The following is an 8,850-nucleotide window of genomic DNA, read 5'->3' as shown; positions in this document are numbered from 1 at the left end:
CATTATTTGATTTGATTTGATCAGGGCAGGGCAGCACACAAACTGCATTTAGTCCAATAACAATCCATGATATTATTAGGGTGATAAATAAAAAGCAGTTGCTCCATGACACAAGAGCACGCTCTACTGGGACAAAAAGTTTACAGCACCTGGTATTCACAGGCGGTCTCCCATCCAAGTACTAACCAGGCCCGACCCTGCTTAGCTTCCGAGATCGGACGAGATCGGGCGTATTCAGGCTGGTATGGCCGTAAGCGAGGGAACAACTCTTGGTACACTATATAAAGTCAATGTGTCACTCACTCTGAAAGGGACACAGAAACGTATCCACTTTGTGACACAAGCTGAAGAAGCTTAACCCCTGCTTACATTTCCAATATATATATATATATATATATATTTGAGTCTTGTTGGGGGGGGGGAAGAGGGCATATCCTATGTTGATTTATGACAAGTTCATTGACTAGGGCCCTATAAAATAGGCGTTGCGGACCGAATCACGGAATCCAGACATTAAACCGAAATTCAACAATATTCAAACATTTATTGAACTTAGTAAGAAATCAACTAAATCTATTCAACTTGTTAGAAAACGCATTCATTTGCCCAAGTCAATCATAAGACATGAACAAAATGCATCAGTGATTCGTATTTCCATGAACTTTCTGAAACGGCACAGGAATGCCCCTGTCTGTGTGCATGTGTGCGGTGCGCGCGTATGTCTACACTTTGTGTAGCCGTTAGCGATGATGCTAATGATAACCTTCTTCTGGTAGGGAAGGAATGGCTTTCCCCAAAACCTTCGCAAGTAAATGTTAACTACAAAGTAGCCTATGCCTGCCTGGCAGAATTATACCGTGATCATTTGCATCACTCCAGTTGCCATTTGTTCTACAGCAACACCGCTTAACCAAACAAAGGTCTCTTCCTGGTGCATGCTTGCATTTAAGGGTAACTACACCCCAACATCTAAATGTCTTACATTTTTCCCAGACCTCACAAATGGTCACCTGATAGGGTTTAAACATTGTTGTGGACATAGAACATCCAATTGTGCTGTTTTGCTATTAAAAAGGTGTACTTTTGAGAGCGAAAACCTGCCAAAACAGGGACAAACGGTCAACGGGGAAATCTAAACGGAGAAAAGGGAACTTGGGAATTAACGGAATCAGGCAAAACATTGAAGGGATTGTATAGTGCCCTAATGGACTACAGACATTGACTGTCTCCTAGACTAAAAACAAAGGCTGAATGTACTGCCTATATTTTGAGGGAAACGCACTGTCCATTATTTGATTTGATTTGATCAGGGCAGGGCAGCACACAAACTGCATTTAGTCCAATAACAATCCATGATATTATTAGGGTGATAAATAAAAAGCAGTTGCTCCATGACACAAGAGCACGCTCTACTGGGACAAAAAGCTTACAGCACCTGGTATTCCCAGGCGGTCTCCCATCCAAGTACTAACCAGGCCCGACCCTGCTTAGCTTCCGAGATCGGACGAGATCGGGCATATTCAGGCTGGTATGGCCGTAAGCGAGGGAACAACTCTTGGTACACTATATAAAGTCAATGTGTCACTCACTCTGAAAGGGACACAGAAACGTATCCACTTTGTGACACAAGCTGAAGAAGCTTAACCCCTGCTAACATTTCCAATATATATATATATATATATTTGAGTCTTGTTGGGGGGGGGGAAGAGGGCATATCCTATGTTGATTTATGACAAGTTCATTGACTAGGGCCCTATAAAATAGGCGTTGCGGACCGAATCACGGAATCCAGACATTAAACCGAAATTCAACAATATTCAAACATTTATTGAACTTAGTAAGAAATCAACTAAATCTATTCAACTTGTTAGAAAACGCATTCATTTGCCCAAGTCAATCATAAGACATGAACAAAATGCATCAGTGATTCGTATTTCCATGAACTTTCTGAAACGGCACAGGAATGCCCCTGTCTGTGTGCATGTGTGCGGTGCGCGCGTATGTCTACACTTTGTGTAGCCGTTAGCGATGATGCTAATGATAACCTTCTTCTGGTAGGGAAGGAATGGCTTTCCCCAAAACCTTCGCAAGTAAATGTTAACTACAAAGTAGCCTATGCCTGCATGGCAGAATTATACCGTGATCATTTGCATCACTCCAGTTGCCATTTGTTCTACAGCAACACCGCTTAACCAAACAAAGGTCTCTTCCTGGTGCATGCTTGCATTTAAGGGTAACTACACCCCAACATCTAAATGTCTTACATTTTTCCCAGACCTCACAAATGGTCACCTGATAGGGTTTAAACATTGTTGTGGACATAGAACATCCAATTGTGCTGTTTTGCTATTAAAAAGGTGTACTTTTGAGAGCGAAAACCTGCCAAAACAGGGACAAACGGTCAACGGGGAAATCTAAACGGAGAAAAGGGAACTTGGGAATTAACGGAATCAGGCAAAACATTGAAGGGATTGTATAGTGCCCTAATGGACTACAGACATTGACTGTCTCCTAGACTAAAAACAAAGGCTGCATGTACTGCCTATATTTTGAGGGAAACGCACTGTCCATTATTTGATTTGATTTGATCAGGGCAGGGCAGCACACAAACTGCATTTAGTCCAATAACAATCCATGATATTATTAGGGTGATAAATAAAAAGCAGTTGCTCCATGACACAAGAGCACGCTCTACTGGGACAAAAAGCTTACAGCACCTGGTATTCCCAGGCGGTCTCCCATCCAAGTACTAACCAGGCCCGACCCTGCTTAGCTTCCGAGATCGAACGAGATCGGGCGTATTCAGGCTGGTATGGCCGTAAGCGAGGGAACAACTCTTGGTACACTATATAAAGTCAATGTGTCACTCACTCTGAAAGGGACACAGAAACGTATCCACTTTGTGACACAAACTGAAGAAGCTCAACCCCTGCTTACATTTCCAATATATATATATATATATATTTGAGTCTTGTTGGGGGGGGGGGGGAAGAGGGCATATCCTATGTTGATTTATGACAAGTTCATTGACTAGGGCCCTATAAAATAGGCGTTGCGGACCGAATCACGGAATCCAGACATTAAACCGAAATTCAACAATATTCAAACATTTATTGAACTTAGTAAGAAATCAACTAAATCTATTCAACTTGTTAGAAAACACATTCATTTGCCCAAGTCAATCATAAGACATGAACAAAATGCATCAGTGATTCGTATTTCCATGAACTTTCTGAAACGGCACAGGAATGCCCCTGTCTGTGTGCATGTGTGCGGTGCGCGCGTATGTCTACACTTTGTGTAGCCATTAGCGATGATGCTAATGATAACCTTCTTCTGGTAGGGAAGGAATGGCTTTCCCCAAAACCTTTGCAAGTAAATGTTAACTACAAAGTAGCCTATGCCTGCATGGCAGAATTATACCGTGATCATTTGCATCACTCCAGTTGCCATTTGTTCTACAGCAACACCGCTTAACCAAACAAAGGTCACTTCCTGGTGCATGCTTGCATTTAAGGGTAACTACACCCCAACATCTAAATGTCTTACATTTTTCCCAGACCTCACAAATGGTCACCTGATAGGGTTTAAACATTGTTGTGGACATAGAACATCCAATTGTGCTGTTTTGCTATTAAAAAGGTGTACTTTTGAGAGCGAAAACCTGCCAAAACAGGGACAAACGGTCAACGGGGAAATCTAAACGGAGAAAAGGGAACTTGGGAATTAACGGAATCAGGCAAAACATTGAAGGGATTGTATAGTGCCCTAATGGACTACAGACATTGACTGTCTCCTAGACTAAAAACAAAGGCTGCATGTACTGCCTATATTTTGAGGGAAACGCACTGTCCATTATTTGATTTGATTTGATCAGGGCAGGGCAGCACACAAACTGCATTTAGTCCAATAACAATCCATGATATTATTAGGGTGATAAATAAAAAGCAGTTGCTCCATGACACAAGAGCACGCTCTACTGGGACAAAAAGCTTACAGCACCTGGTATTCCCAGGCGGTCTCCCATCCAAGTACTAACCAGGCCCAACCCTGCTTAGCTTCCGAGATCGGACGAGATCGGGCGTATTCAGGCTGGTATGGCCGTAAGCAAGGGAACAACTCTTGGTACACTATATAAAGTCAATGTGTCACTCACTCTGAAAGGGACACAGAAACGTATCCACTTTGTGACACAAGCTGAAGAAGCTTAACCCCTGCTTACATTTCCAATATATATATATATATATTTGAGTCTTGTTGGGGGGGGGGAAGAGGGCATATCCTATGTTGATTTATGACAAGTTCATTGACTAGGGCCCTATAAAATAGGCGTTGCGGACCGAATCACGGAATCCAGACATTAAACCGAAATTCAACAATATTCAAACATTTATTGAACTTAGTAAGAAATCAACTAAATCTATTCAACTTGTTAGAAAACGCATTCATTTGCCCAAGTCAATCATAAGACATGAACAAAATGCATCAGTGATTCGTATTTCCATGAACTTTCTGAAACGGCACAGGAATGCCCCTGTCTGTGTGCATGTGTGCGGTGCGCGCGTATGTCTACACTTTGTGTAGCCGTTAGCGATGATGCTAATGATAACCTTCTTCTGGTAGGGAAGGAATGGCTTTCCCCAAAACCTTCGCAAGTAAATGTTAACTACAAAGTAGCCTATGCCTGCATGGCAGAATTATACCGTGATCATTTGCATCACTCCAGTTGCCATTTGTTCTACAGCAACACCGCTTAACCAAACAAAGGTCTCTTCCTGGTGCATGCTTGCATTTAAGGGTAACTACACCCCAACATCTAAATGTCTTACATTTTTCCCAGACCTCACAAATGGTCACCTGATAGGGTTTAAACATTGTTGTGGACATAGAACATCCAATTGTGCTGTTTTGCTATTAAAAAGGTGTACTTTTGAGAGCGAAAACCTGCCAAAACAGGGACAAACGGTCAACGGGGAAATCTAAACGGAGAAAAGGGAACTTGGGAATTAACGGAATCAGGCAAAACATTGAAGGGATTGTATAGTGCCCTAATGGACTACAGACATTGACTGTCTCCTAGACTAAAAACAAAGGCTGCATGTACTGCCTATATTTTGAGGGAAACGCACTGTCCATTATTTGATTTGATTTGATCAGGGCAGGGCAGCACACAAACTGCATTTAGTCCAATAACAATCCATGATATTATTAGGGTGATAAATAAAAAGCAGTTGCTCCATGACACAAGAGCACGCTCTACTGGGACAAAAAGCTTACAGCACCTGGTATTCCCAGGCGGTCTCCCATCCAAGTACTAACCAGGCCAGACCCTGCTTAGCTTCCGAGATCGGACGAGATCGGGCGTATTCAGGCAGGTATGGCCGTAAGCGAGGGAACAACTCTTGGTACACTATATAAAGTCAATGTGTCACTCACTCTGAAAGGGACACAGAAACGTATCCACTTTGTGACACAAACTGAAGAAGCTCAACCCCTGCTTACATTTCCAATATATATATATATATATTTGAGTCTTGTTGGGGGGGGGGGAAGAGGGCATATCCTATGTTGATTTATGACAAGTTCATTGACTAGGGCCCTATAAAATAGGCGTTGCGGACCGAATCACGGAATCCAGACATTAAACCGAAATTCAACAATATTCAAACATTTATTGAACTTAGTAAGAAATCAACTAAATCTATTCAACTTGTTAGAAAACGCATTCATTTGCCCAAGTCAATCATAAGACATGAACAAAATGCATCAGTGATTCGTATTTCCATGAACTTTCTGAAACGGCACAGGAATGCCCCTGTCTGTGTGCATGTGTGCGGTGCGCGCGTATGTCTACACTTTGTGTAGCCGTTAGCGATGATGCTAATGATAACCTTCTTCTGGTAGGGAAGGAATGGCTTTCCCCAAAACCTTCGCAAGTAAATGTTAACTACAAAGTAGCCTATGCCTGCATGGCAGAATTATACCGTGATCATTTGCATCACTCCAGTTGCCATTTGTTCTACAGCAACACCGCTTAACCAAACAAAGGTCTCTTCCTGGTGCATGCTTGCATTTAAGGGTAACTACACCCCAACATCTAAATGTCTTACATTTTTCCCAGACCTCACAAATGGTCACCTGATAGGGTTTAAACATTGTTGTGGACATAGAACATCCAATTGTGCTGTTTTGCTATTAAAAAGGTGTACTTTTGAGAGCGAAAACCTGTCAAAACAGGGACAAACGGTCAACGGGGAAATCTAAACGGAGAAAAGGGAACTTGGGAATTAACGGAATCAGGCAAAACATTGAAGGGATTGTATAGTGCCCTAATGGACTACAGACATTGACTGTCTCCTAGACTAAAAACAAAGGCTGCATGTACTGCCTATATTTTGAGGGAAACGCACTGTCCATTATTTGATTTGATTTGATCAGGGCAGGGCAGCACACAAACTGCATTTAGTCCAATAACAATCCATGATATTATTAGGGTGATAAATAAAAAGCAGTTGCTCCATGACACAAGAGCACGCTCTACTGGGACAAAAAGCTTACAGCACCTGGTATTCCCAGGCGGTCTCCCATCCAAGTACTAACCAGGCCCGACCCTGCTTAGCTTCCGAGATCAAACGAGATCGGGCGTATTCAGGATGGTATGGCCGTAAGCGAGGGAACAACTCTTGGTACACTATATAAAGTCAATGTGTCACTCACTCTGAAAGGGACACAGAAACGTATCCACTTTGTGACACAAACTGAAGAAGCTCAACCCCTGCTTACATTTCCAATATATATATATATATATTTGAGTCTTGTTGGGGGGGGGGGGAAGAGGGCATATCCTATGTTGATTTATGACAAGTTCATTGACTAGGGCCCTATAAAATAGGCGTTGCGGACCGAATCACGGAATCCAGACATTAAACCGAAATTCAACAATATTCAAACATTTATTGAACTTAGTAAGAAATCAACTAAATCTATTCAACTTGTTAGAAAACGCATTCATTTGCCCAAGTCAATCATAAGACATGAACAAAATGCATCAGTGATTCGTATTTCCATGAACTTTCTGAAACGGCACAGGAATGCCCCTGTCTGTGTGCATGTGTGCGGTGCGCGCGTATGTCTACACTTTGTGTAGCCATTAGCGATGATGCTTATGATAACCTTCTTCTGGTAGGGAAGGAATGGCTTTCCCCAAAACCTTCGCAAGTAAATGTTAACTACAAAGTAGCCTATGCCTGCATGGCAGAATTATACCGTGATCATTTGCATCACTCCAGTTGCCATTTGTTCTACAGCAACACCGCTTAACCAAACAAAGGTCTCTTCCTGGTGCATGCTTGCATTTAAGGGTAACTACACCCCAACATCTAAATGTCTTAAATTTTTCCCAGACCTCACAAATGATCACCTGATAGGGTTTAAACATTGTTGTGGACATAGAACATCCAATTGTGCTGTTTTGCTATTAAAAAGGTGTACTTTTGAGAGCGAAAACCTGCCAAAACAGGGACAAACGGTCAACGGGGAAATCTAAACGGAGAAAAGGGAACTTGGGAATTAACGGAATCAGGCAAAACATTGAAGGGATTGTATAGTGCCCTAATGGACTACAGACATTGACTGTCTCCTAGACTAAAAACAAAGGCTGCATGTACTGCCTATATTTTGAGGGAAACGCACTGTCCATTATTTGATTTGATTTGATCAGGGCAGGGCAGCACACAAACTGCATTTAGTCCAATAACAATCCATGATATTATTAGGGTGATAAATAAAAAGCAGTTGCTCCATGACACAAGAGCACGCTCTACTGGGACAAAAAGCTTACAGCACCTGTTATTCCCAGGCGGTCTCCCATCCAAGTACTAACCAGGCCCGACCCTGCTTAGCTTCCGAGATCGGACGAGATCGGGCGTATTTTTTTTTTTTTTTTTTTTTTTTATTATTATCAAAAAATTCAATTTTTTACAATATTTACAGTACAATATTACAAAGAACAATACAGAAGACACTATCCTAACATAGGCAGGTGAACAATTCACCCCCTATCAAATCAAAGAACCCAAAGAAATAAAAATACAAAAAAAACTAGTATACAAAAAAACCCAGACATGACTAAGACATTTCAAAAATTATAAGTGATTCCTCCACCATCCACCTTTGCAATCAACCCACACCCCTCAACAAAATATTCATCAAAATCTTCCATCCCATAATTAAACAACATATCCATGTGTTTACTAAACAGTGATTTAAAAATACCCCACACCTTCACCCTCTTCCTGTCAAAAAAACCATAATTCCTCCTACAAAAAATAGCATACCTCACAAAACTCAAAACAATATTCAACAAGCACACATTAACACCATCACATTTACCAGACACTCCAAATAACACAAGTTCCTCCCACACATACTTTTTCAAGAAATCACCCCCCCAGTTTTTACTTAACATTTCCTTAACTTTACAAAAAATATATTTTAATTCCTCACATTCTATAAACAAATGCATAAGCGTTTCTGGGAAACATCCACATATATCGCATTCCCTTTTTACTTCACAATTAATTTGATGTAACACCACCTTTGTAAATATTCTATTGTGTCTTAACTTAAAATCATTATTTTCACACTCCTTACAATTATATTTTACATTTAAATTTTCCCATATCTTTTTTTCATTCAATTCTGGAAAAACTGTTTTCCAAAATTTTTCAGCAGCCGGCCTTCTATCACATTTTCCTACCATTATTCTATACAATATTTTCACTGGTATAGTAGATAAATGTACTTTCTTCTCACTGCTACCAATGAACAAATTAGGAAATACAAACAGAT

This window comes from Coregonus lavaretus (genome assembly GCF_964263955.1).
Source record: "Coregonus lavaretus genome assembly, contig: HAP1_SCAFFOLD_385, whole genome shotgun sequence".
NCBI classification, from domain to species: Eukaryota; Metazoa; Chordata; class Actinopteri; order Salmoniformes; family Salmonidae; genus Coregonus; species Coregonus lavaretus.
The sequence above is the reverse complement of the archived record's forward strand: the minus strand, read 5'-3'. Positions refer to the sequence as shown.